Source organism: Equus caballus, chromosome 27 (genome assembly GCF_041296265.1).
Source record: "Equus caballus isolate H_3958 breed thoroughbred chromosome 27, TB-T2T, whole genome shotgun sequence".
NCBI classification, from domain to species: domain Eukaryota; kingdom Metazoa; phylum Chordata; class Mammalia; order Perissodactyla; family Equidae; genus Equus; species Equus caballus.
In genome coordinates, this window is record NC_091710.1 from 51,508,599 (window position 1) to 51,535,933 (window position 27,335).

The 27,335-nt window shown below is 47.7% G+C and overlaps 1 long non-coding RNA gene across 1 annotated transcript; it reads left to right on the top strand.

Moving 5' to 3' along the window:
* Positions 1-14,251: 14,251 nt before the first annotated feature.
* On the top strand, positions 14,252-15,786 carry LOC100629602 (uncharacterized). Its single transcript, XR_289630.3, has 2 exons — positions 14,252-14,376; positions 15,531-15,786. It is a non-coding gene; the product is annotated as an uncharacterized lncRNA (long non-coding RNA).
* The last annotated feature ends 11,549 nt before the right edge of the window (positions 15,787-27,335 follow it).

A 27,335-nucleotide genomic window follows, 5' to 3' on the forward strand; every position in this document is an offset into this window, starting at 1 on the left:
AAGAAAGCAGAGCTAGGGGATGTCTAGTGTCCACAAGGTGCTATGTTATACTGGGAGGCCAGCATGAGACTGTTTTGGGTTTTTTTTTTCCATTTTCTCAACACAAGCTTAACATAATGGAAGCCATATTGTAGAAAAGAAACCATATTGTATCTTTGAATGACCTCAGATCAACTAACCTTGCTGGATATGTACCCCCCAAGACATCCACCTGCTCTGTAGATTTTATGACCCCAGCTCGTGCACATACCTCCCAGCTGCGATAAGACGATCACCCCATTCTTTTGAGTTCCTCAGGAATGTGATGATCCCTTGAGCAGAGAGTCTACACTGACAGCCATCATCAATGACAACTGAAAGAGCTGGTGTGGTGACTCCTGGATCAACATTCCTAGCCCCTCCCCTTTAACCCACTGGCCTATATAACTGCTTCAAGATTCTGTGTCCCTCTTAAGAAGGTTCTTTTGGACATTAGTCAGCCATCTTCCCTCTTGCTAGCAAGTTGTAAGAAAATGCCCTTTCTCTGCCACCATCTTATGTTGTTTTGAGTACATACATCATAACACATAATCATTGTTAAAGAATTCCCCCAAAGCTTTTATCCTTTTTACATTTATTCAGTTTGCCTGTGTCCAATAATCACTTAGAGTGCCTACAAAAGTTTATGAGACATTAGACAAAATTAGCCATCATGGTAAGTTATTATTTTGGCTAACTAGTTTTGTGGTAGAGATAACATCAGCTTATTTGACCAAGAAACGTAGAATAAAGGCTGCATGTTGCATCAGTGCCAATGCTGGTAACTTTAAGAACATGCTCATTTTAAGCAAACCATCAATCTTAAATAAGTTTTCAGTTACCAAAGACTAACTTTATTATGTTAACTTGAATGACATTTGGGTTAGTTTCTATTACATTTAGAATTTATGTGGGCACTTACTTTTAGACAATTGAATAGAGCTCTTTAGAAATAATCCCATGCAGAGGTAAAATATCACACATATAACATATATATATAGACTCACATACACAGAGACTGCACAGCTGTTGTTTTAAAGTTTCTGCCATGAATCAGGTACAAGCCTCCCTAGTTATGAACCCAAATTTTCTTTTAAGCCTTTTACTAATATTTGTGCAGAAGACAATCAGGGTGCTAGATTTTTGGCGAGGGCACTCTTATGACTGTCTTTTTTGCGTTTTCCTTTTTTTTCCCCTTCAGTTCTAGGAATTAGTGATGGGCTAGATATTCCTCAGAGCATTGGCAAGCTCTTTGAGATAAGGGAAATGAGTGTGACCTGAACTGCCTCCAGAGCTGCATTTACAGTCTTGCATGGATTTTTCTTAAGGACAATTGCTCTTCATTTCTCAGAAATTGGGTTGTAAATTGAATCACATTGTAAGTTGATCTATGTGTCCAAATACATCATAAAAGCACAGAGAAACCACTCAAGTTTTCTCCAAGATGGAATTTCTGGGTCATATTTGGCTTATCAGTTTTTAACATTCCAATACCTACAAGCATTTATGGCTTGACTATGGATGAATGAGGCATCCCCAAAAGAGAGTGCAAAAGGAGAAGCTCTCACAAGATACAGAAAGCTCCCTCCCAGAAATAGTCCAAGAAAACAAAGGCTTCTGCTGCACAGGCGGTAGTGCACTACCAAGGAACAAAGGTTGAGACAACGAAGGCCCCGATGGACTGGGAACCCTCAGGACCAGAGAGCTCATAAAGCCAAGCTCTCAAGACTTGGCTCTAGACAAAAAAAAAAAAAACCCCTATCGTATTTGCACATTAAGATTTTTAGCTATGCTTTGGGTCTCTCGCAGCCAGGCTAATACCTAGGTGGGATGTGCCATGGGGTTGGGGATTGTGTAAGAGACTTATTCAGGTAGTGAGCGCCTTAATGGCTCTTAACCCCCTGACCCATGCCCACCAATATTCCAGCCCTTTTGGCTTCCAAGATGCCCTTAGCAACAGCTTCCAACTTATGCGCACACTGCATGGGTGGGCCCACAGCAAAGCCTACTGGGCTGCCCCCCCGCCCCGCCCGCAGACAACGGGCTTATGGAGGGTCTGCACTTGCTCTATGATTTTGCCTTTTTATGACAAATGACACACACATGCACAAAACAGAGACAAGGAGAAACACTAGCTGTCTCTGGGAGAAGGATCAATACAATGAGTCCTCAGTAGTTCCTACGACTTACTTGTAGCTGAAAGTAGCCCAATTTGAGAGAAGGCAGCCTAAGGGGCTACAGGTGGGGATCGAATTAGCATTTCCCATTGTTTCAGAATCTAGACATCGCTGGTCAAAAGTATATTTATGCTCCAGCTAGAATCAGATCCGGAAAATTTCAAGCATCCCTGAAATCAAGGCCCTTACAATGAAGGCCCGGCCAAGGCTTTCTTCTAATGACCAATGTAATTCGCCTGAGGCTGACGGCAGCTTGGAAGGACTCTTAGCCACAAGCAGGAGTGCAACCCGCATTTCTGTCCGACTATCTCTTACTGCAAAATAGGGAGAAACCACATTTCTGTCCAACTGTATTTTGAACTCCCCCCCAACAAACTGACAGTTATCAAGGCAAGCCCTCAGGACACAAAACAAGCTTGGTCACATTCTGCTGTTCTCTGTAAACATTTACAGCTTCTGGAAACTTTCAGTCAAAAGGTGGAGCCCTTGACTCTTTAAAGAGTAAAGATTTTCCCTTGTTCCTTGGTTTGGAGGCTCAAAGGGCCCAAAATGGCCACTGGAGTTTTAAATTATCCCAGGTGATCTTGCCAGCTGTTTACAATTATCCTCATTTTAAGGGGCTTTTCCCAAGATGGCCACAACCAACAAGGTGATTTCTAGAGAGTTCGTTACAATCACCAAGAAACTCAGTCCCCAGGCAGCCGATTTTAACAAATAGGTCAGCTATAGACAAACTTGAACAGACACCAAAATCCAGTACTTCTGGGACCCTACCCCAGAGCTCAGGACTCTAACCCGATCCTTTTGAGTGCCCCAGTGGCTGTGACCCCTTTAAATTGTCTCCCACAATCCTAGCCTTGAGACTTTAACCCAGCAACCAGATCTCACCAGTGGAGCCTCTAACCCACAATCCTGAGGAGATATTAGACAATTTTAGGCACAGGCACATTTTAACGAGGTCACTCACACAAAAGACATCTGATCCTGGAGCTCTTTAAAGACACAGACACAAACACAAACACAGAAAAACCGAACACCAGTGAACCGGTTCCTAGATTTCGAGTGAAGTCCTATAGCTCTTCCTACTCCAGCAGGGCACCCTAATAACCAGATGGTCCCCTCACCCCAGAAGCCTGGGGAAGGGAAGTTCTCAGTGGTGCACCCAAGAGGCGACTTACCCTACTCTAGGATGTGAGCCCCTCGACCCACCAGAAGTAGCCATTTCTGTTTCCACCATAGGGAGCATTAGGAGGCAGCTGGCATGGGCGTGGGAGAGCAGGAAGGGCAGATCCCCAAGACAAAGGCAGTTTCGGTGGCCACTAAGGACTTATATAACAGATCTCCCGTCCGCTGTCGACTGGCCTTGAGCAGGACTTATTGTCCCTTCGTGGTTGTCAGGTTTCTCCTACAGCACTAAGGGTGTGATAAGCTTATCTGAGACAAAAGCCAATCGTCAAGAGGCAAGATGGTGGCAGAGACAGGGCATTTTATTACAGCTTGCTAACAAGAGGGAAGATGGCCAACTAATGTCCAAAAGAGCCATCGTAAGGGGGGCACAGAACCTGGAAGCAGTTATATAAGCCAGTGGGTTACAGAGGAGGGGATTAGGAATGTTGACCCAGGAGTCTCCACACCACCTCTTTCAGTTGTCTTTGGCAATGGCTGTCAGCATAGACTCTCTGTTCAGGTGTCATCACATTCCTAAGGAACTCAAAAGAACAAAGTTATCATCTTATCACAGCTAGGAGGTACGTGCACTAGCAGGGGTCATAAAATCCACAGAGCAGGTGGGTCTCCTGGAGGGTGCATGTCCAGCTGGGTTAGTCACTCAGAGGTCATTCAAAGTTACAACATGGTTTCTCTTCTACAGTACCGGTCCCTTATGTCAACCTTGTGTTGAACTGGTATCGTAACCACCCTCCTACTAACCTGCCTGCAGTCACAACCCTCAAGAAGTCCTTTTCCAGGGCCCTTAGAAGCTTGGGAACAGCAGAGAAAATGCTTTTGCCCACGTGACAGGCTGGATCTGATTTGAAAACACTGCCCGCCCTCCTGCCCTGCTACCAACTTGGGATAAAGTAGAACCACTCACCAGGTCCCAACAGCTCAGGCCCAAATGCCTCTTGCAGTTGGGGCTCTGGCTGGAAATCTCCTCACCTTGGGGCTGCAGACAGGGGAAGCAGGGGTGCCAAGGAGGAAGGCCCAGGAGGCAGGCAGGCGGAGTCCCGTGCCCTGCGAGGTGGATGCACTGGGGGTCCTGGGGCTCTCCGCCCTGCTGCTGGCATCTGAGCAGAGCCCCGTGAGTCCGGGGCAGCCGGAGGCCAGGCACCTCCCATGCTCACCCCTGCAACACCCCGATCCACCCAGATGCCCTGGGAAGCAAGCGCCAACCCTACAGGAGCAGGCAGGCTGACTATGCCTTGGTACAGCTCTGGGCGCCAGTACATGCACCGCGGCACCTCATCCACCGGCTGAGCACCCCAGCCCAGTCCTTCGTGGATTCCTGCGGATGCAGGGTCCTCCCATGGCTACGTGATTCCCCCCAAGGATGCATGGTTCCCCGTGCATGAGACCCTCAAGGCTGCACGATCTCTGCGCGAACGCATGATCCCCCAAGGATGCATAATCCTCTCCTGGAGCTTGGGCGCGTGTAGCCCGCCCTTCCATCCAGAAAGGCCTCCTGGACTAAGCCAAGTGCTGCGGGTGCGAAGTGTGCTGAAGGCCGGCGTGGGTGCGCCCTGCCCTCCAATCACCGAGGCCACCCTGGGGGACTGCGGGGGAGGCCGCTTGGGGACTCGGGTTGAGTTGGGGGTTGGGAGGGGGCTCGGTGTCCGCGCGGCCCTGGAGGATTGTGATTCCGCTTTGGGGTTTAGGATTGGCCTGAGAGGACCTGCCAGGGACGGCCCAATCCCGCGAGGAGCCGGTCTCGGCCGCACCAGATGGCAACATTGTTTAACGCCTTTCCAGTTTGAACTGGGAACTCTTTCGGTGCAGGAGAGGAGGCGGCCGCCCACTTCCGCCGGACTCCCTGCAGATGCATCTTCCTTTGCGGGGTCCCCGAGTATGGGGTTGAATTGAACGACCCCCCACTCCCTGTCTGGAGACCCCAGGGGACGCTGCACCCCTGCCCAGCACCCACGCACCTGGGGACCCTTGCTGCCTCCCAGTTGGCGGGGTCTCTTGTGTCAACTGGCATCCCTGTGCATGCCCCTCCCCCAGGGACGTGGTCACGTGATGTTTATTCTTCGTTTTGTTAATTTGATGTATCACATTGATTGATTGGCAGATGTTGAACCATCCCTGCATCCGTGGAATAAATCCCACTTGATCATGATGTATGATCTTTTTAAAGCATTGTTGTATTCAATTTGCTAGTATTTTGTTGAGGATTTTTGTATTGACATTCATCAATGATACTGGCCTGTAATTTTCCTTTTTTGTGTTGTCCTTGTCTGGTTTTGGTATCAGGGTAATGTTGGCTTCGAAGGATGAGTTAGGAAGCCTCCCCTCCCTTTCAATTTTTTGGAAGAGTTTGAGAAGGATAGGCATTAAGTCTTCTTTGAATGTTTGGTAGAATTCACCAGGGAAGTGGTCTGCTCCTGGACTTTTATTATTTGGGGAGGTTTTTGATTAGTTTCGATCTTCTTACTGGTGGTTGCTCTGTTCAAATTCTCTACTTCTTCTTGCTTCAGTTTTGGAAGGTTGTATGATTCTAAGAATTTATCCATTTCTTCTACATTACCCAATTTATTGGCATATAGCTTTTCATAGTATTCTCTTATAATCTTTTGTGTTCATAAGGTCTCTGTTGTCATTTCTCCTCTTTCATTTCCGATTTTATTTATTTGAGACTTCTCTCTTTTTTTTCTTGGTGAGTCTAGCTAAAGGTTTGTCAATTTTGGTTATCTTTTCACAGAACCAGCTCTCGGTTTCAGTAATTTTTTCTATTGTTTTTTTAAACTCTATTTCATTTATTTCTGCTCTGATTTTTATTACTTCCCTCCTTCTGCTGACTTTTGGATTTGTCTTTTCTTCTTTTTCCAGTTCCTTTAGGTGCACATTTAGATTGTTTCTTTGCCATTTTTCTTGTTTGTTGAGGTAGGCCTGAATTGGGCTAAACTTCCCTCTTAGAACCACCTTTGCTGTATCCCATAGATTTGGGCATGTCATATTTTCATTTGTCTCCAGGTATTTTTTGATTTCTCCTTTGATTTCTTCATTGACCCAATCAATGTTCAGTAGCGTTTCGTTTAATCTCCGCATATTTATGGCTTTTCTGATTTTCTTCTTGTAGTTAATGTCTAGTTTCAAACCTCTGTGGTCAGAAAAGATGGTTGGTATCACATCGAACTTCCTAAATTTATTGAGACTTGTTTTGTGGCCTAATATGTGATCAATCCTGGAGAATGTTCCATGGGCATTTGAAAAGAATGTGTATTCTGCAGTTATGAGATGGAATGTTCTATATATATATATTTACACTAAGTCCATCTGGGCGAATGTGTCATTTAAGACCCATGTTTCCTTATTGACCTTCTGTTTGGATGATCTATCCATTGGTGTAAGTTGACTGTCAATGTTCCCTGCTGTTATGTGTTACTGTCCACTTCTCCTTTTATGTCTCTTAATAATTGCTTTATATAATTTGGTGCTTCCTATTGGGTGCATATTTACAAAAGTTACATCCTCTTGTTGGATTGTTCCCATTATCTTTATGTAGTGTCCTCCTTTGTTTCTTGTTACAGTGTTTGTTTTAAAGTCTATTTTGTCTAAGTATTGCTACCCTGCTTTCTTTTCTTTGTCGTTTCCACACAGTATCTTTTTCCTTCCTTTCACTTTCAGTCTGTGAGTGTCTTTACATCGGAAGTTTGTCTCTTCTATGCACGATATATTTGGTTATGGTATTTTTATCCAATCAGCTGCCCTAAGCCTTTTGATTTTAGCATTTAGACCATTGACATTTAAAGTAACTATTGAGAAATATATTTATTTCCATTTTGATATGTTTTTTCCTGGGTGTTTTAGTAGTTCTTCTGTGTTCCTTTCTTCTTCTCTTGCTCTTTTCTCTTGTGGTTTGATGGCTTTCTTTAGTAACATGTTTGATTTCTTTCCTCTTACTTATTTGTTTATTTATTATAGGTTTCTGTTTTCTGATTGCCATTAGGTAACTATATAATATTCTATGTCTATGGCGATCTATATTGTGTTGGTAGTCTCTTTAGCTTGACCTCTTCCTAAAAGCACTACTCTTTTACTCCTCTCCTCCCGCATCTTATGTTTTTGAAATCCTATCTGCTCTTATGTGGTGTGTCTGTCCATTACCCTCTTATCACTGAAATAAGTAATTTTAGTCCTTTTGTCTTTTAACCTTCATATTATCTTCATAAGTGGTTGATCTGCTACCTTTACTGTATTCTTGCCTTTAAAAGTGATTTTATTGCCTGGGGTGATTTTTTGGTAATTTTTTTATCCCTATTTGTGGTCTTCTCATTCACACTTTAATAAGTCCCTTCTGTATTTCTTGTAGAACTAGTTTCTTGGTGATAAACTCCTTTAATTTTTGCTTGTGTGGGAAACTCTTTATCTCTCCTTCCATTCTGACTGATAACCTTGCTGGATAGAGTGTTCTTGGCTGTAGGTTTTCCCCTTACAGCACTTTAAGTAAGTCATTCCAATCTCTTCTAGCCTGTAGGCGTTCAGCTGAGAAGTCCACTGATGGCCTTACGGGCTTTCCTTTGTAGGTCACTTGGTGCCTTTCTCTTGCCCCTTTTAGGATTCTCTCTTTATCTTTAATTTTGGATGTTTAATTATAATATGTTGTGTCAGTCTCTTTGGATTTAACTTGTTTGCTGTTCTGTGTTCCTGTGCTTGGATGTCTGTTTCCTTCCTTAGGTTAGGAAAGTTTTCAGCCATTCTTTCTTCAAGTAGATTCTTTTCCCCTTTATATCTTTCTTCTCCTTCTTGGACACCTATAATATAAGTGTTGGTGTGCTTGATATTGTTCCACAGTTCCCTTAGACTCTTCTCATTCTTTTTAATTCTTTTTTCCTTTATCTGTTCAACTTGGGTGATTTCCTCTAGTTTTTCATCCAGCTTGCTGGTCCATTCTTCTGTATCATTTCCTGTGCTATTGAATCCCTCTAGTGAACTTTTCATTTCCAGTATTGTATTCTTCATTTCTCATTGGTTCTTATTTATATTTTCAAATTCTTTGTTGAAGTTCCCACTGTGTTCATCCAGTCTTCTCCCAAGATTAGTGAGCATCCTTACAACTTTTTTTTTAAACTCTTTTCTGGTATATTTCTTATTTATGTTTCATTTAGTTCTTTGGGGGTTTGTCCTGTTCCCTTGCTTGGAATGTATTCTTTTGCCTCCTCATTATGCCTCTTTCTGTGTGCTTATATTTCTGTATTAGGTGAGTCAGCTATATCTCCTGAAATTGGAGAAGTGCCTTATGTAAGAGATGCCTTTTGAGGCCAGCACTACGCATCCCTCTCATCACTGCTGGTCCAAATGATTCAGGAGTGACCCCTGTGTGCACCACTTGTGTCCTCCTCTGAAGCAGGGTTGCTCTCACTGCAAGTAACCAGGGAGTCTAGGCTTTCCACCCTTTGTCGGCTGTTTGTAAATCAAGTTTGGGGAGCCCCAGCACCAGTGGCTACAAAGTCTAATAGCATACTACTGTTGCAGTTTTCCTGTTAAATGAGTAGTCACATGGTATAGCTGGTTGCCAGACTCAGGAGCTTACAGTTTCTGTAGGCCTCAGTCCTGCAATGCTGTTTTATGCACTCTTAGGATTGCAGATGAGTGGGACTGTCCCCAGGCACGGGAACCACCATTATTTCAGACATTGGATGGTTGGCCCATCTCTTCTGTGGCTATTTGTGAAGCACAAGTCTTCTGCCACGGATAAGCCCCATCCCCTACAGGTCCACACACACCATCAACACAGCCCTTTAGAGGTCAATCCACCTGTCCAACTACATCATCCAAATTGGCTTCTTTCCCTCTGGGTTCTTAGTTTGGTTTTAACTTATGGAAGAAGGCCAAAAAATTCTGATCAGGCTCTGAATATCAGCTTCCAGTTTGGCTGAATAACTCATCATAAGTTGTTAACTCCTCCCAATGTCTTGTCGGGTTTCAGAGGGACAAAGATTAACCACCTGGCAATATTGAACAATTCCATTACCTTTAACATAGCAGTTTCACAGAATGCCTCTCAAAGTCTCATTAACACTGGGAGAATATTACAGGGGTATCTGTAAAGACATGGCCCAAGATATTTTCCTGTAGGTAAATTTTATAACTTAATTTTCTATTAGCTTTGCGACAAAACTTTCACTAAGGTTATTTTTTAATTTTGAAGTTTTTGCTTTTAAGTGCAACTCTTAAATAATCTGATCCAATCAGGATGTTCCTTCTAATGACTGCTACAATTCCTCTGAGGCTGGCAACAATTTCGTTGGACCCTTAGCGTAGAATGCAGTACAACTCACATTTCTGTCTGACTACCTCTGACTGCAAATGGGGTGCCACCACACTTTGTCTGACTGTACATAAAGACCCTGACCTGATGATTATTGAGCCAAACCCTCAGACACAAAACATGGTAAGAATTTTTTTTCTGGGGCCGGCCTCGGGGCCGAGTGGTTAAGTTCGGGTGCTCCACTGCTGTGGCCCAGGGTTTCCTTGTTTCGGATCCTGGGCGCGGACTTGGAACCGCTCATCTGGCCATGTTGAGGTGGCATCCCACATGCCACAGTAGACGGACCCACAACTAAAAGATATAAAACTATGTACTGGGGGGATTTGGGGAGAAAAAAGCAGAAAAAAAAACCAAAACAAACAAAGAATTTTTTTCTTTGTTCTTATATATTTACAGTTTCTGGAACCTTTAGTTGAGCAATTATGCCAGGAGCTGGACTCTTTCAACAATTTGAACAATTTCCCTATTACCTGGCTCTTATAAAGGAGCCCAGAAGTTGCCACTGTAACTTTAAATTACTCTGGGTTATCTTGTCAACCACTTACAGCTATCCTCATTTCATTAAGCACTTGCAAATTTCAACATGAAGCCAGCCAGAGTTCCCAGGGGAGGCTGCCCATTTGGGAATGGTCAGCTTTTAGAAGCTCAATTTCCCATTTGTTGTTAGTTTATATTTACTATAAAGTCTTACCAATTTCTAGAGACAGTGTAATGGGTCTGCCACTCTCGTGAGGTTCTCAGTCACCTCAAACACCTTACAGCTGGGAGGACCTTGTGTCCCTTCTCTTCAGAGCTGAACAAGTTCAGACTCTCCTTTCTCTATCAAGCAGTTTGTTCAGACTTCATAAACACAATTCTTTCCAATTTAGAGCCAAATTAAAAGGTCAGCCTTCCTTATTCACTCCGAAGTTACCTCTCTAGGCTCCTAAGGCCTAAGAATTCCCCTTGGGTTTATCTTCCCTAGGAATTCCCCCTAGGTTTCTCTTTCTTAGGAATTCCTCCTAGGTTTGTCTGTCTTAGGAATTCCTCCCTATGTTCCTATTACTGATGTTATGTGCGAGTATCCCCTTAAGGCACCTAGTCTTAAGGATGGAAAGAGCTCATATAAACTCTACAACATTGACTTAAAATAAGGAAATCCAAGTTTCAGGGGAAATTACAGGGTCACCTGAAGAATGCAGTGATTTTGCGGGTCAATGGGTCAGTTTGTACCAAAGGCCAGTTCAGTGTAGATTCCAGGTGGTCTCCAGTGGATTTCTCTGAAATCTTGCTGCTATAACACCAAGAAACGTCAATGCAAATTATCCATAGTACACCTATAAGTCAAAATTGGGGTTGCCTTATTACGAGCCACATTTGATGAGTATAGCCTGGGTACTTTATTCCCCAAGGAAGGAAGGTCAACAACGAAGTGGGGTGTACAGAGTGGTTATATACCTTCTTGGAACAAAGAGCGCACATCACACATGAGAGGAATATCTCTTTTACAGCTGTCAAATCATCTTATCTGGCACAGCACGTCCATGGTCCCAAACTGAGCACAGCAGGTCAGTAATGATCCTTAGTTCCCAGGACCAAATGCTAATCCTTAAACAAATGCTGATATGGGGGGAAGTTACATCCCCATCTTGAAGGGCATCATTCTTGTCTTTGGGTCATAGTAAATGTTTCAAGCAGATATACAATGCATGCTCCACAGGCCACGTCAGGCCTCTTTGGAAAAACAAGCTCAGGCTGAATGAGTTTTAAGCCAAATGACTTCCTCATATACTCCAATATATCTGATTATTGTTCATTATTCATCACTGTTAAGCCTGACTCTGTTCAAGAACATCTGCCCTCAGTGATTACTTGTACAAATAGACCTTCGATTTTAAACCTTGGATGTGTCTCCCTCCAAGTGAGAACCAAGTCTCAGTGGTCCCTTCCAGGGCCAAATGCAAGTAGCCTGAGAAGCAGAGCTGGGTGCCTTGTGGCCAGAAATGTTGAGAGCTGGGTGAGGTGCCAGCAGGGGCAACATAGACCTGGGGAACTTCCCAGATGCCAGTGTGACAGCTAACACCCAAGGGCCACACAGGGGCCTCCTTTGAGCCAGGGTAGGACCCATAAACAGGCTGGATGGGAGTGTCTATGGTACCCAACCTCATGCAGCAAATGTGAGCTGTTGCTCTTCATGGGGATAAAGTGACCCCATGTGGACTGTGATGGAGGAATTTGGGTCAGACATCCCAGATGTGGGATGTCTGTCATTCCACTAAGCAAACCTGCAACAGGGCCTTGTCACATGAAACATGCAGGTGTGGGTGGAGATTGTAAAGAACACAAAACATCGTCATTGCCTTCTGTGACCGTGTTCCGCCCTTTACAGTATAATCCTTTCTATGAGCCTGGACCAGAGATCTGCTGTCAGTTCACTTTAAACTAGTGCTGCAATAATCACCCATACAAAAAACAGACATTCATTCACCCCTGGTAAAAGGACCAGGAAAAGAAGAGATCCTGGAATAATTGGAGACTAGTTAACGATGAAAGTCATGGAAAGCCCACCTTTCTCCAGCTCCATGGAGGCAATATGTCAGTGAGGAATGCAGAATTCTGGTGGCTAGCTGACAGTGGGAAAACCGTCTTTCCCACTGATGAAATAACAGGATAAACACTGAGCACGGTTCACTCTGCCAGCACTGCCCACAGTGGGGTTGGGAAATGTCTTCTCCCAGGATGGGGAGGCCAGTGAGAACCAGATCAGTCAGACCCAGAGGCAAGTCTCCCCATTTGAGCTTCAAAATCTAAGCTGACGCTCTGCTTCCTGATCCTTCCGCTGGAGTCAGCAAACAAGAGGCCGTCATGTCCCTGTTGTGGGGATGGATTCTCCCTGGCTCCCACCTTCCAGCTTGGAGCATGAAGGCAGCTACAGAGGCATCCATGGAAGCAGTTGTTAGTTGGATGGGTGATAACTTGCTGCCACCACAGAGGGCAATGCACCACTGTGACCATGAAGCTTGAGCCTTCCTTCCTGGGTCCATTGTGAAGCAAATGGGGACATCTGAAAGCCCCCATGGTAGGCTGAATAATGGCCACCCAGGCATCAGCTGTCAGCTCTAGAACCTGTGAAGTTGACCTATTTGGTAAACGGGACTTTGCAGGCGTGATTATGTTAAGAGTTTTGAGATGGGAGATTATCCTGGATTTTTCAGGTGTGCCCTAAATTCCACCACACATAAGAGAGACGCAGAGAGAAATCAGAACCCACAGAAGAGCAGGAGGCAATGGGTCCACGGAGGCCAAGACTGGAGGGATGTGGTGGAAAGTCAAGGGGTGCCGGTAGCCATCAGAAGCTGCAAGAGGCAAAGGACAGACTCTCCCTAGAGCCTCCGAGGGAGCGTGGCCCAGCCAACACTGTGACTTTGGACCAGGGACACTGATCTCAGAGTTCCAGCCTCCTCAGCTCTGAGAGAATCAATTTTTGTTGTTTGAAGCCCCAAGTATGTGGTCATTTGTAACAGCAGCCTCCTCAGGAAAGGAATCCAGCTCCAGACCCAGGAAGAAGGGACTTCACCTCCTGCTGCAGGAGTGTCTGCTCTGTCAGGACTCGCTGTTATCAGAGCAAATCGTGGAAGAGCAAGAGTGTACGCATCCTTCTCATGACCCTGTGACATGCCAGAGCTGCTTCTGCTGCAGGTTTGAACACAGAGGAGGCCCATGAGAATGTGCAAGAAGACAGCACAGCAAAGATATGGCTGCGAATACCCCCCGCCCTGAAGCATTTCCGGGGATCCCATGATTTGTATAGGAAACCAAGAACATTCCTCACATTTCATATGTGATATTATTGCTTTACCTGACTAGTAGAAAAGCACAACTCTATTCCCAGGGGCAGCCCCCTGTCATGGCTGGGCTTCCTCTGCCTCGCAGCCTCAATCTCATTGCCAACCAACACACTTGCAATTACAGATAACCAAGAACTCAGCTAAACCTGGAGAAAACAAACAAGGGCCACGGTTGGAGCCATCCAGAGGAAGGTCAGAACTTGAGGTCCTTGGACCCATTGTGGACACAGTGTCCGCAAGAACGCAGGCTATTTTCACTGATGTCTGATTTATGCCCAGATCCACTTCTTTACAAATGGGAAATGGCTGCTGCAATCCTGGGGCAACATTGTTTTTGTACCTTTCAAACAAAAAGAGTTTTTCTTTCTCCAACAATTGAACAACCATGCTGGGCTTCACATTCATGAAGGTTTCTGCCACAACCCAGCCCTGATCATCATTTTGGTGAGAGGAATGTCCTCTCTGGTTGCTGAGGCCTTGGTTAGGGGTCCATCCTCACACACGCTCTGAGGTCAGGTGTGTGGGTCAAGCATCCCATGTCAGAGTGAGAAGTGAGGTCATTCCCGGAACCTGGATGGAATGCCTGAAGGAAGGGGTTGGGTAATGAACAGCATCCCATGTACAGATATCAATAGTTGTCTGTAATCAGGATCATAGCAGGCAAAGTTTCCAAACAACTGCTGTTGTGCAAGCACCCAGGAGGCATAGAAATAGAGGCTCCTCCGCCCACAGCAGCCTCACTGGATCCCAGTCTCAGAGCAGGTCCACCGCGTTCTCCTGCCGCCCAGGGTCCAGCCGGCGTTCACCATGCGGGGACTCTGCTTCGTGCTCCTGACCTGCTTCATCCTCGTTGCTCACTTTGCTACAGGTGAGCTCTGAAGCCAGATTGGCTTGGGGGCCTGGGGAATATAGGCATAGTGGCTCAATGTCTGGAAATACGTAATGAATCTGAGCATCAAGGAGAGCATCAACCAAAGAATGAAAGTCTCAGGGTAGATTCTGAGCTGTCTCTTGATGGACTGAAACATGGCCCTCAGTATCTCTCAGGCTACATTTGGGGTCACTGCCTTGGAACATGGCCCAGTGAGTAGGTAGACACAATACCACTGGGCCAGGCCAGGCTTTGAGGCTGGAAGGTGAGGTTAGCCTTGGAACAGGCCATGGGGATAACTTCATGTAGGAGGTGCCGTCCCCAGGGCTCATTTGCTGTCTGACTTCCCTGCCTGGGAGAGAGCCCAGGATAAAGGAGAGAGCCGGACCCACGAGCCAAAACACTAGTGTGTGTTTCTCAGCTCTGATGCTGACTCGCAGTGTGCACTTAGACAAGTCACCGAACTGTCCTCAGACTTAACCCTGTCTTCTCCTGAAAAGGATTACAAACCCCAGAGTCCTACAGAGTCTGATTGAGGACAAACAAGGGAGAGCATAGGAGGGGCCTTATAGAGCAGCAGAGACATGCCAGGTGTGTTCCCCCTCTGTGACCCCTGCCCTTTTATTGTGTGTGTTCTTGACTGTGCACCATACTGTGACAGGCCCACACGCCAGCCCCTCCTGACACCTGGAGGCAGCACAGGGGACCCTATCTTCTCTTTTTTTTTTTTTCCCCATCTTCTCTTTCTGCCCAGTTCCTCTGGCCCAATCTCTCCTGTCCTTTTGTGTCCAGGGCATGTCGGAGTGTGCAGTGTGGGTTGGTCCTCATCAGGCTGCATGAGGCTGCACAGAGTCCCTTTGAGCATCTGGAGCAGGGGCTGGACTCTGGGGTGCAGGCAGGGGAGCCTTGAGTCAGCATTCTGGGCAGACACTTCAGTACCTGCCCTCTTTAGAGCAGAGGCTGTCCTGCCCTTCAGGAACCAACACAGCAGTGGCAGCAGAGCAGAAGGAGCGGGGGCTCCGTAGGGTTTCTGAGGGAGGCGCCTGCAGAAGGAGCTGCTCCTCCCGGCTCTGCGGTGCACATGTCACGACCCTGCATTCACAGTGAATGTTGCTCCCGACTGAGTGACTCAAAGATCTTCCTCTCCACAGCCCGGGTCCTTGTCCTAGACTCAGAAGAGAACTGCAATCGTGCTTATGGCCAATGTAAACTTTTTTCTTGCCCAGAAGATCACGAAACTATTGGTTTCTGTTGGATCTTTGGAATAGGGAAATGCTGTCGGCGCTATGGTGAGCTGAAGAACTCGGGAGAACAAGCAGCCAGAGAATGAAAAAAAGGGCTGACTTTAACCCTGAAAGTGCTGTGATTATTTCCTGAAAATAAAGAAATGACCCATGCTGTATGTAAGAAAGATGGTTACTACGTGTAACAGTGTCTGGGAGAGATGTGTGTGTGGAAGCAGAGAGGGAATGGACATGTGCGTGACAGGGCCTAGGAGTGGGGAGGCCTGGCGTGGCTGGGATGGGAGATGCTTTTACAAGGAAATGTTGAAGAAGAGGGGATTCTAGATGCCTAATTACGGCAGGGAACTGTGGTGTCCCCACATATGGCAGATGTGTATGCAGGGCGAGAAAAGGAGGGACATTCAATCAGGAATTCACCTTATTCTGTTTTCCATTAATGCTGAGCCATTTCCTGGCCCTTCTAAAGTTTACCAGTTGACTCTGTGAGACCCCATCCCAGAACACAGTGTCTTAAAACACCCACCACCCACGGAGCTCGTGATTCCATGGTTGGCAAGAGGAGCTGGGCTCAGTCAAGGGAATCTTTGGGTCTCACCTACCAGTCATTAGTCCTCTGGGGCGGTCACAACAAAGGACCACAGCCTGGGTGGTTTAAGCAATAAAAATTGATTCCCTCACAATTATAGAGGCTGGCAGTCCAAGGTCAAGATGTCAGCGAGGTTGGCTTCTTCTGAGGCCTCTCTCTCTCACTTGCCAAGGGCTGACTTCTCCCTGTGTCTTCCCATGGTCTTCCTGCTGTGCACATATGTGTTCAAATTTACTCTTGTCAGCACAGCTGTCATCACGGATTAGGGCCCACCCTAATGAACTCATTTTAATTTAATTACTTCTTTAAAGAACTTATCACCAAATATCGTTACATTCTGAGGTACTAGGGGTTAGGACCACAACATATGAATTTGGGGGGACACAATTCATCACAGAACACCTGGGCTTATTCCTGCATCTGCAGTCAGCTTCCAGGATGACTGCGGCTGCCTTCTGGCTGAGACAATGGGAAGCTCTGAGCAGAGTCTCTTCTCATCTCAGACTCACCCAGGCTTGTTCTCAATGTGTCTTCCAGGATCCCAGGAGAACGAGAGGTAGCATGCAAGGTGTCTTGAAGTAAAGGCTCATAAGTTACCTCTCTGCTGTCTTCTATTGACCAAAGCAAGTCAAAAGGCCAAGGAAATTCCAGAGTTATGGAAAAAGACTACACCTGCAGATGGGAGGACATGCAAAGTCACTAGATTGAGGGCTGATCAGGGAGAGAGGTACAATGGTGGACAATCTTCCACAGACCACAAAGAGTATCCTGGGTCCTTCTACCTTTATGGGCCTTGCGTACTGTATGAGGGGCTTAACTCAACCCAGGGGAAGGCTCTGGTCTTCCCAGATGCTGCCTCAGAGACAGGATTCTCTGGACAAAATTTCATATGGGTCATGGCTCTGTTCTGGAAATGGGACCCAGAGTTCTCCAAGTATAGTCCGGGGCTGTGATGCTAGTGGAAGAACTTGCTGAAAAGTATCATGCATGACTTAGCTGTTGTAGAGAAAATCAGAATTTTCTGGGCTCCTTTACACTTCTTTTGCCCTTTACACTGTATTGGTTTTTGGAATTTTTACAGGGGAGGGGCCCTTTACTGTCTTCTTTGCTGAAAGTCCCTGTAGGACTTCATGCAGACCTTTCCCTTCCCTGTGGACCTCTGTATGACTGCAGGCAGTCGTGTCTCTCTCTACACCCAGGAGCAGGACTGAGTCGGGGAGGTGAAGGCGGGGTCTTTAACACCCCCATCATCTCCTGCAGGCTCCTCCCTACAGCTGCCCAAGGAAGGATGAACTAGAGATAAAGCCGAGAACTTGGAAAAGAAGACAGTTTTGAAACCATCCCCCAAATCCATCCAGCCTCAATGCTCTGTCTAAATGCTTCCTACGTAGACCTCTGGAGCCCCTGCCTCTGCCCACACAGCCCCCGAATCAGAACACGCTCCAAGTCACAGCCTAACTCTCCTGCTGCATCCACCCCCTGCCCTCTCTTGCCCTCTAATCCTCTCACCACACACATCCATGCTGTGTTCATGCCCACAGGGAAGGACCTTCTCTGGCTTAATAGCAGCTCCCCTTCCTGCTACCCATGGGGCTTATTCACCTTTTCCTCTGTTCTCCCTGAACATCCATCGAGCAGAGCTGTTGAATCTAAAGGGTGGAGGAGAGGAGAAGGGAAAGTCTGCACAATGACTGACTGAGGGACCAGGATGTCAACAAACCACCATCCTTTATAACCCCAGACCCCTGCACGCATTCACACCACTGGTATTTATTATGTCGCCTCTCTGCCAGGTCCTGGGATGAAGGACACCTCCCCCCAGGTATGACGTTCTAGTGGAGGCAGATGGACAATGAGAAAACCAACTCATTAAGTGACACCTGTGCTGAAAAGAAGAAGAAAGCAGAACGAGGGGATGTCTAGTGTCCATGAGGTGCTATTTTATGCTGGATGGCTTGCATGACCTCTTTTTTGGCTTTTCGATTGGCAATTAATGTTAGTTTGTTATTGACACTCTCAGTAGAACCTGCACTGAGGAATTCCTCCACCTCCTGTAATAGCTCTTACAAAGTAGGAGAACAGCGATGTCCTCAGACCCCCTGACACAGACACAGCACTGGACTCACCCCGTTTACAGATCCCTGGAGGGCAGGGAGCCGCCCCGCATTCCTCTCTCACTTCACCCCACATCTCCAGGAGTGCTGCTGCCTTAGGGGAGAGAGTGGCCTGCCTCTCTGGGGAACACTGCCTGCTCTGTGATGAGGGACAGTGTGGGCATGAGCCATTGCCCCAAACACGCACACAGGCGGTCCTGTGTCTCCAGTCAGGGGAATGCTTCCAAATTCTTCCAAACAAAGCACATCTTGGAGTTGGAGGCCTTAGCTTCATGATCTCCAGAACTTTCCTGGCGGTTAACTATGCCCTTTGGCAACATATGCCCTTCACGTCAGCAGCACCCCCACCCCGCTCATGAGCCTCTCCTCCAATCCAGTTCAAATGAGAGTCTGACAGGAAAGGATGGAGAGTCTGAGAAAGTCTTGAAAAGGGAGACACATAAGCAGAAAGGCCCGAGATCTGAAGTCAGCAGACACTGCAAAATAGCCCTGGCCTGCAATTCCTCTTCCTTCTGTGAGCTGGGACAGCCATTTCATGACACTGTAACCACCACCTGGATGCTGCAGGCAGGAGGAGAGATGGTGCTCAAGCAGAATCCTGTGATGTGGTAAAGGTCATACACTCTCAAAATTTTCTCAATACTTCCGCCCTTCAGTTGGGTTTTGATGCTTCCTGGCCTTCTCCCCTGATGCTCATACAGTCCATTAGCTTTTCTCATCATCTGCCTTCCAGTCTGCTCTATCCATGGATCCTAGAAACAACCCTTGGTAAATGGGCCCTGGGGTGACTTTCCTCTGACTACTCAGTTCAATGCACCATGCCACATAGGAGCAGCCTTTGAGTCACTAGAGTTTTGAAGAGTGCGTCTCTATAGAATCTGCACTAGGTGTTTCCACAGGGAGAATTCAATGGAGAGAACTGGTTAAAAGAGTTGGAGAAATCAAACAGCAAAAGAGGACATGGGGTGACAATGGCAGGACCCAGCCCCCACCCCATGGCCTGGGAGGGCCAAGAGAACACATTGCGGTTATCAGAACCCAGAGACTCTGAGAAGGAGCCCCACCCAGCTGCGAGACTGCCACTCCAGGAGCTCCTCTGGGGCTTCATGTGCTGTTTCTGGGAGTGCCTTGTCCTTTTGAGTTCCTTAAGAATGTGATGACCCCTGAACAGAGAGTCTATGCTGGCAGCCGTCATCAAGGACAACTGAGAGATCTGGTGTGGCGAATCCTGGGTCAACATTCCTAACCCCTCCGCTGTAACCCACTGGCCTCTATAACTGCTTCAAGATTCTGTGTCCCCCTTAAGATGGTTCTTTTGGACATTAGTCACCCATCTTCCTTTTTGCTAACAAGCTGTAAGAAAATGCCCTTTCTCTGCCACCATCTTAAGTTGTTTTAAGTACATATATTGTAACACACAATCATTGTTAAAAAGTTTCCCCCAAACACTTTTACCTTTTTTACATTTATTCAGTGTGCCTGTTTACCATAATCACCTAGAGTGCCTACAAAACTTCATGAGACATTAGACAAAATTAGCCATTTTTTTAAGTTATTATTTTGGCTAACCAATCTCGTGGTACAGATAACATCAGCTTATTTGACCAATAAGTGTTGAATAAAGGCTGCATGTCTGCATCATAGCCAATGCTGATAACCGAGAACATGCCCATTTTAATCGAACCATCAATCTTAAATAAGTTTTCAGTTACCAAAGACTAATTTTATCATGTTAACTGGAATGACATTTGGGTTAATTTCTATTACATTTAGAATATATGTAAGCTCTTACTTTCAGCCAATTGAATAGAGCTCTTTAGAAATCATACTGTCTGGAGGTAAAATATCACACCTACAACATATATATAGACACACATACACAGAGACTGCATGGCTGTTGTTTTAAAGTTCCTGCCATGAATCAGGTCCAAGACTCCCTAGCTATGAATCCAAATTTTGTTTTAAGCTTTTTTACTAACAGTTGTGCAGCAGACACTCAAGATGCTAGACTTTTGGCAAGGTCGCTCTTCTTCCTTTGTTTTTTGTTCAGTCTTAGGAATTAGTGAGGGGTAGATGGTCCCCAGAGGGTTCACAAGCTCTGAGATAAGGGAAACGGGTGGGACCTGAGCTGCCTCTAGAGCTGCATTTCCAGTCTGGCAAGGATTTTTCTTAAGGACAATACCTCTTAATTTCTCAGAAATTGCATTGTAACTTAAATGACATTTAGGTTGATCTACCCGTCCAACTATGTCACAAAGGCACAGAGACACCACTCAAGTTTTCTCCAAGATGGAGTTTCTGGGTCATATTTCATTCTCAGTTTTTAACCGATCAGTTATTACTTTTGTCTATGTATGAAAGAGGCACCAACAAATAAGAATGCAAAAGTAGCAGCCCTCACAAGATCCAGAAAGTCCCCTCCCAGAAATAGTCCAAGAAAGCAAAGGCTTCTGCTGCACAGGCGGTAGTGCACTACCAAGGAACAGAGGTTGAGACGACGAAGGCCCCGATGGACTGGGACCCCATGTGGCCAGAGAGGTCACAGAGTCAAGCTCTCAAGACATAGCACTAGACAAAAAGAAAAACCCTCATCTCATATGCACATTATGAGTTTTAGCTATGCTTTGGGTTTCTCGCAACGGGGCTAATACCTAGGAGGGAGATACCACAGGGTTGGAGACTGTGTAGGGGACGTGTAAGAGACGGCTTGAGGTGGTGGGCACCTTAGTGGCTTTTAACTGCTTGACCCATGCCCACCAATATTACAGCCCTTTTGGCTTCCAAGATGCCCTTAGCAACAGCATCCACCTTATGCTCATACTGCGTGGGTGGCCCACAGCAAAGCCTTCCGGGTCTGCCCAGACAACAGGTTTATGGAGGGCCTGCATGTTGCTCTATGGTCTTTCCTTTTTATGCCAAATGACACACACACAAAAAAACAGAGACAAGGAGAAATATCAGCTCTCTCTGAGAGGTGAAGGATCAATACAATGAGGACTCAGTAGCTCATACTACTTACTTGTTGCTAAAAGTCACCAAATTCCGTAGACTGCAGCCTAAAGGGCTGGAATTAACATTTCCCATTGTTTCGGAACCTAGACATCGCTGGTCAAAAGTATATTTATGTTCCAGCTAGAATCAGATCCGGAAAATTTCAAGCATCCCTGAAATCAAGACTCTTACAACAAAGGCCCGGCCAAGGCTTTCTTCTAATGACCAATGTAATTCCCCTGAGGCTGACGGCAGCTTGGAAGGACTCAGCCACAAGCAGGAGTGTAACCCACATTTCTGTCCGACGATCTCTTACTGCAAAATGGGGTGCAACCATATTTCAGTCTGCCCGTATTTTGGCAACCCCCCCCACCCCCGAACCTGCCAATTATCAAGCCAAGCCCTCAGGACACAAAACAAGCTTGTTAAGATTCTGCTCTTCTCTGAAAACACTTACAGGTTCTGCTAAGTTTTGTTTGAAAGGTGGAGCCCTTGATTCTTTAAAGAGTAAAGCTTTTTCCCTGTTCCTTGGTTTGGAGGGTCAAAAGGAGTCCAAAATGGCCACTGTAATTTTAAATTATCCCAGGCGATCTTGCCAGCTGTTTACAATTATCCACATTTTAAGGGGCTTTTCCAAGGTGGCCACAACAAACAAGGTAATTTCTAAAGCGAGTTCATTACGATTACCAAAATACTCAGTCCCCAAACAGCCAAGTTTAACAACTAGAACAGTCAGATGTAGACAAACTTGAACAGACACCAAAAACCAATACTTCTGGGACCCTACCCGAGAGCTCAGGACTCTAATCCGATCCTTTTGAGTGCCTTAATGGCTATGACCCCTTTATACTGTCTCCTACAACCCTAGCCTTGGGATTTTAACCCAGCAACCAAATCTCACCAGTGGGGCATCTAACCCGCTATCCTGAGGAGATATTAGACAACTTTAGGCACAGGCGCATTTTAACGAGGTCACCACCCCAAAGATGTCTGATCCTGGAGCTCTTTAAAGACACAGACACAAATACAAACACAGAAAAACCAGACACCAGTGAAGCGATTCCTAGATTTTGGGTAAAGCCCTATAGTGCTTCCAACTCCGGCACGGCACCCTATTAACCAGATGGTCCCCACTCTCAAAGAGGGGACCCCAGATGCGGGGGCAAGTTCTCAGTGGTGCACCCCTGAGACGAATCACCCTACTCCAGGATGTGAGCCCATGGACCAACCAGAAGTAGCCATTTCTCTTTCCACCATAGGGAGGGTTAGGAGGCAGCCAGCACTGGCTCGGGAGAGCAGGAAGGGCATACCCGAGACAAGGGGAGTCTCGGTGGCCACTAGGGACTTGTCCCACAGATTGCCCGTCCGAGGTCGACTGGCCTCAAGCAAGACTTGTCCCTTCGCGATCACCAGGTTTCTCTTAGGGCACAAAGGGCATGATGTGCTCGCCTTGAAACAAAAGCCAATCATCAAAAGGCAAGACTGTGGCAGAGAAAGGGCCACTTTTTTCTGACAGCTTGCTAGAAAGAGGGAAGGTGCCTGACTAACGTCCAAAAGAACCATCTTAAGGGGGACACAGAATCTGGAAGCAGTTATATAGGCCAGTGGGTTACAAGGGAGGGGTTAGGAATGTTGACTCTCGGGTATTACAGACTGGGCCTTGTCACACCTGATCTTTCAGCTGTCATTGACAATGGCTGTCAGCCTACACTCTCTGTTCCGGGGTCATCACATTCCTAAGGAACTCGAAAGAACGAAGTCACTGTCTTATCGCAGCTAGGAGGTACATGCACCAGCAGGGGTCATAAAATCCACAGAGCAGGTGGATCTCCTGGAGGGTGCATGTCCTGCTGGGTTAATCACTCAGAGGTCATTCAAAGATACAATATGGTTTCTTTTCTACACTATGGCTTCCCTTACGTCAACCTTGTGTGGAACCGGTGTCATAACCACCTCTCGACTAACCTACCTGCAGTCATAACCATCAACAAGTACTTTTCCAGGGCCCTTTAGAAGGTTGGCAACAGCAGAGAAAAGGCTGGCACCCACACCAAGAGGCCAGATCTGATCTGTACTTTCCTGCTTGAAACCAGAAAACGCTGCCCTCCCTCCCAGCCCTGCTGGCAACTTGGGATAAAGCAGAACCAGACACCAACCCCGAACAGCTTGGGTCCAAATGCCTCCTGCAGGCTGGTCTCTGGCCGGAAGAGGCCGGGAGGGGAAAGGGTGGCACCGAAGGGGCGGCCCCACAGGGGCAGCCCTGGGCCCAAGCCAGCACAGACGCTGCACGCGGGGTTCATGAGGGCTCTCCGCCCTGCTGGTGCCGGTAGCGCGCATGAGTGAGGGGCAGCTGGAGGCCAGGCGCCTCCCATGCTCACCCCTCCAACACTCCAACCCACCTGGATGCCCCTGGACGCACCTGCCATCCTTGCCGGCGCAGGCACTCACACTATGCCTGGGCACAGCGCTACGCGCCAGTGCATGCACAGCGGCACCCCACCCACCGGCTGAGCACCCCAGCCCAGTCCTTCGTGGATCCCAGAGGAGGCACGATTCTCCTATGGATGCGTGATTCCCCCCAAGGATACATGGTCCCTCGTGCGTGAGATCCCCAAGGATGTACGATATCCCCGCGGAAGCACCATCCTCCGTGGATGCTTGGTCCCCCAGTGGATGTGTAATCCCCTCCTGGAGCCTCGGTGTGTGGAACCCACTCTTCCATCCAGAACGGCCTCCTGGACTCAGCCAAGTGTTACGAGTGCGAGACTTGCTGAAAGCCAGCGTGGGTGCGCCCTGCTCTCCCACTACAGTGGCCAGCCTGGGGGTCTCAGAGGTGGGGGAGGCCCCTTGGGGACCCTGGTTGAGGGGTGGGGTGGGGGACGCGGCTTGGTGTTTGCGGGGCCCTGGAGGACTTTGACTCCAATTTGGGGTTTAGGACGGGCCGGAGGTGATCTGCTGGGGACACCCCAGTCCCACAAGGAGCCCGGTCCCGGCCACACAAAATGGCAACACTGTTTAGCGCCTTTCCAGTTTGAACTTGTAACTCTTTCGGTGCCATGATGAGGCCTCCGCCGGGCTCCCTGCAGAGGCGTCTTTCTTGAACGAGTCTCGGGGCATGGGGGTGCATTTAATGAGACCACGGCCTCGAGACCCCCAGGGATTCTGCACCTCTGCCCAGCACCCAATCAGTTGTGGACCCTGGTGGGCGCTGGCTCTAAACTACACTCCTGGGAGCCCCTTGCTGCCTCCAGGTTAGCGGAATCCCTTGTGTCAACCACCATCTCTGTGGATCCTCTTCCCCCAGGGGCGCCCTATCCACGCTGTTTCTAAAGTTTAGCTCACTGGGCTGGACCGCACCAATAGCCCCTGCTAGACCGGCACCAATGCTCCAGGGTCGACCGCACCTGCCGAGGAGGACTAAGACAAGACAGCAACCCCAGGAATCACCACCCACCCGAAGTGGTCGCCTGAATATTCTCCCTCCCTTTCTCCCGGGCTGGAGCAGCCAAGGCCTCAGCAGTCCTCAGCCTGGGCAGGGCAGTGACTCCTCACAGACTTTTTGTGCAGGGACCCTGGTTTGCAGTGTGTGCCCAGGGTGGTTAGAACAGGTAACAAAGCCTGAACACCAAGGAAGGGCTGTTGGAGCCCTGGCTCCTCTGTCCACACCCGCAGGGTTCCTGTCTGAACTGCCAGCAGTGCTCTGTTTCCACTGTCACAGCTTCGTATGACCATAAATCCGTTTTAAACTTTAATATGAAAACCCAAATTATAAGCAGATAAAACGATGACTGTGCATTGTGCCCTTGCGGATGCTGGACAGATACAAGCTCTCACCCCACTGTCACTGACAGGGACACAGATCCTGACCTGGATGTGTCTCACTCTTCCCACCCCATTGCTCTACCCTACTATCCTCAAAGATAAAATGAATAAAACAGCCCCAGAGAGGAGGTTTAACATTTTTTGAGGACATACCAGGTACCAGGTGTGTTTTGCTCCTGCTGTCCTGTGCCATCCTACAGTCCCTTCCTAGGACCCTGGGATCTGATCCTCTGGGTACCCTGGAAACTCCTGGCCTTTCCTTCAACCTCACGCCCCTCTGGACTGACATTGGCTCTGCCCCCTCTTGGGCTGGGTCTAGCTGAGAGCCCTGCTGGGGGCAGGGACACAGTGCTGGCTGGGGACCCAGTCTCCCTCCAGCCTTCCACTGACCCTGGTCTTTCCTTTTCCCTCCCGCAGGCCTCTGCACCGTGGTTTCCCACTTCACCCCAGGACAGCTCCTCTGGGCTTGGCTGGCCCTGGCTGTGCTGCTGCCCGGCTGCTTGGTCCAGGGCCTGAGCTTTCTGTGGTTCCAAGCAGATGAACATCAAGGTCATTGCTTGCTGGTCCTGCTGCACGGCCTACAGCTTCACGTGTGGAAGCGGTAAGGACTGGCAGCCTCCTCTCGACTCTGAGGCGGGATTGCATGAGTGCAATAGGAGAGTTCTTCTGTGCACGTGGACTCTATCATACGGTCCTAGAACTTAAGGGATGGGCGAGTTTTCAGAGCCACCACGTGGAACTCTGTCTCAGATACGGGCCCCCCATTCCAGCCTGCACTTCCTGGAGCATCTCTATCATCAGGGGGCTCTTTCCCAATGCAGCTTTGACCCTTCAAAAGCTTTCTCTTGATGTGAGCCAAGTTCTCTCTCTCTCTGTTTCAAATTTTTGCTTGCAGCCCTAGAGCCGTAGAAGGTGACCTGCTTAAGGAAGTTCCATTTAAACACCTACTACCTTAGCCAGGGAAGGTGGCATGGATTTAACCTCAGACTAGAAAGCAGAGCTGACCTGGTGACAGTTGCATCATATTTCTTGCAGGAAGAAGGCATTTGGGAGCCAGGGCCAGTTTTTCCATAAAAAGGCAGCCTGGATGGGCCTAGTGTCCTGCGGGCTTACCTGTGGTCCCCATCTTCAGGTAAGGTAGTCTTCTCACTGGGATACCTGGATGCCCAGAGTGTCAGGAGGGATGTGACAGTGATTGACATAAATGAGCAAATTCATCTCTCAGCTGCCTCCTAATCCATAGAGTTGCCAGGAATAAAACATGGAGAAAAGTTGGGGGATCCGGTCAGTGAAGCTGTGCAGCAAGTGTTCGTGAGTTTGGAGACCCCCAGATGGGAAGGGTGTTAGGGACTCACTGCCAAGTCTCGGAGCTCAGGCTGTGCTCCTGGCTCTTCTTAGTGCCTTCGAGCTAGTCCCAGGGCTTTCCTTGAAGGAGCTGAAGTGAGTTTCTGATCCTCAGCTGAGTGTGTGGAGGGAACGGGTCTCTTTACACCCAAAGCAGAGTCTCAGGTAGGAGACAAAGGATGCTGCTGAGAAGGACATCAGGCCGCCCCCCGAATTTCATGGGCCCTCGGAGCTGGAGCCCTAGATTCTAAAGACACCAGAAGCACATTTGAGCCACAGCCATTTAGACCAAAGCTGGGCCTTTGTGTCCACGCAGTGTGTTTCCTCTGAGAAGATTGGACCCTTACTAGTGAGACGAGCGCAAAGATGTTTTTTTCACTGGACTCACAGGGCGTGGGGCCTCTGCTGAGCACTACCTACCACGTCAGCCCTTCCTTCAGCCCAGCCTGGGGAGAAAACCTAAGGGGTCAGGCCTCTGTAGTCACCAAGTACATGACCTCGAAGACAGATACCCTATTGAAAAAGTGATTCAACATTCCCCCTAGCAAACATCTGATGGCTCAAAGGAGGCTTAAGTCAACACCAGCCACTAGAAAGACGTTTCCTGAATAATTGCCACATAAACGTGCCTTCTGGAGCTCTGTGGGGCCCCTGGGGCCCATTTGATCCAGTGCCATCTTCAGAGAGGGGGACCACGTCAGCCCCCCGATGTGTCCAGATTCTTGCAGCTGGTGTCCGAAGAGGACTCCACTCTTGTCCTCCCCAAACTCCTGCAGACATTTCTTAAATGACGCCATGAATACTAAATATCCAAACACTGAAATGGAAAAGTGAAGAGAGACATGATAATTAGAA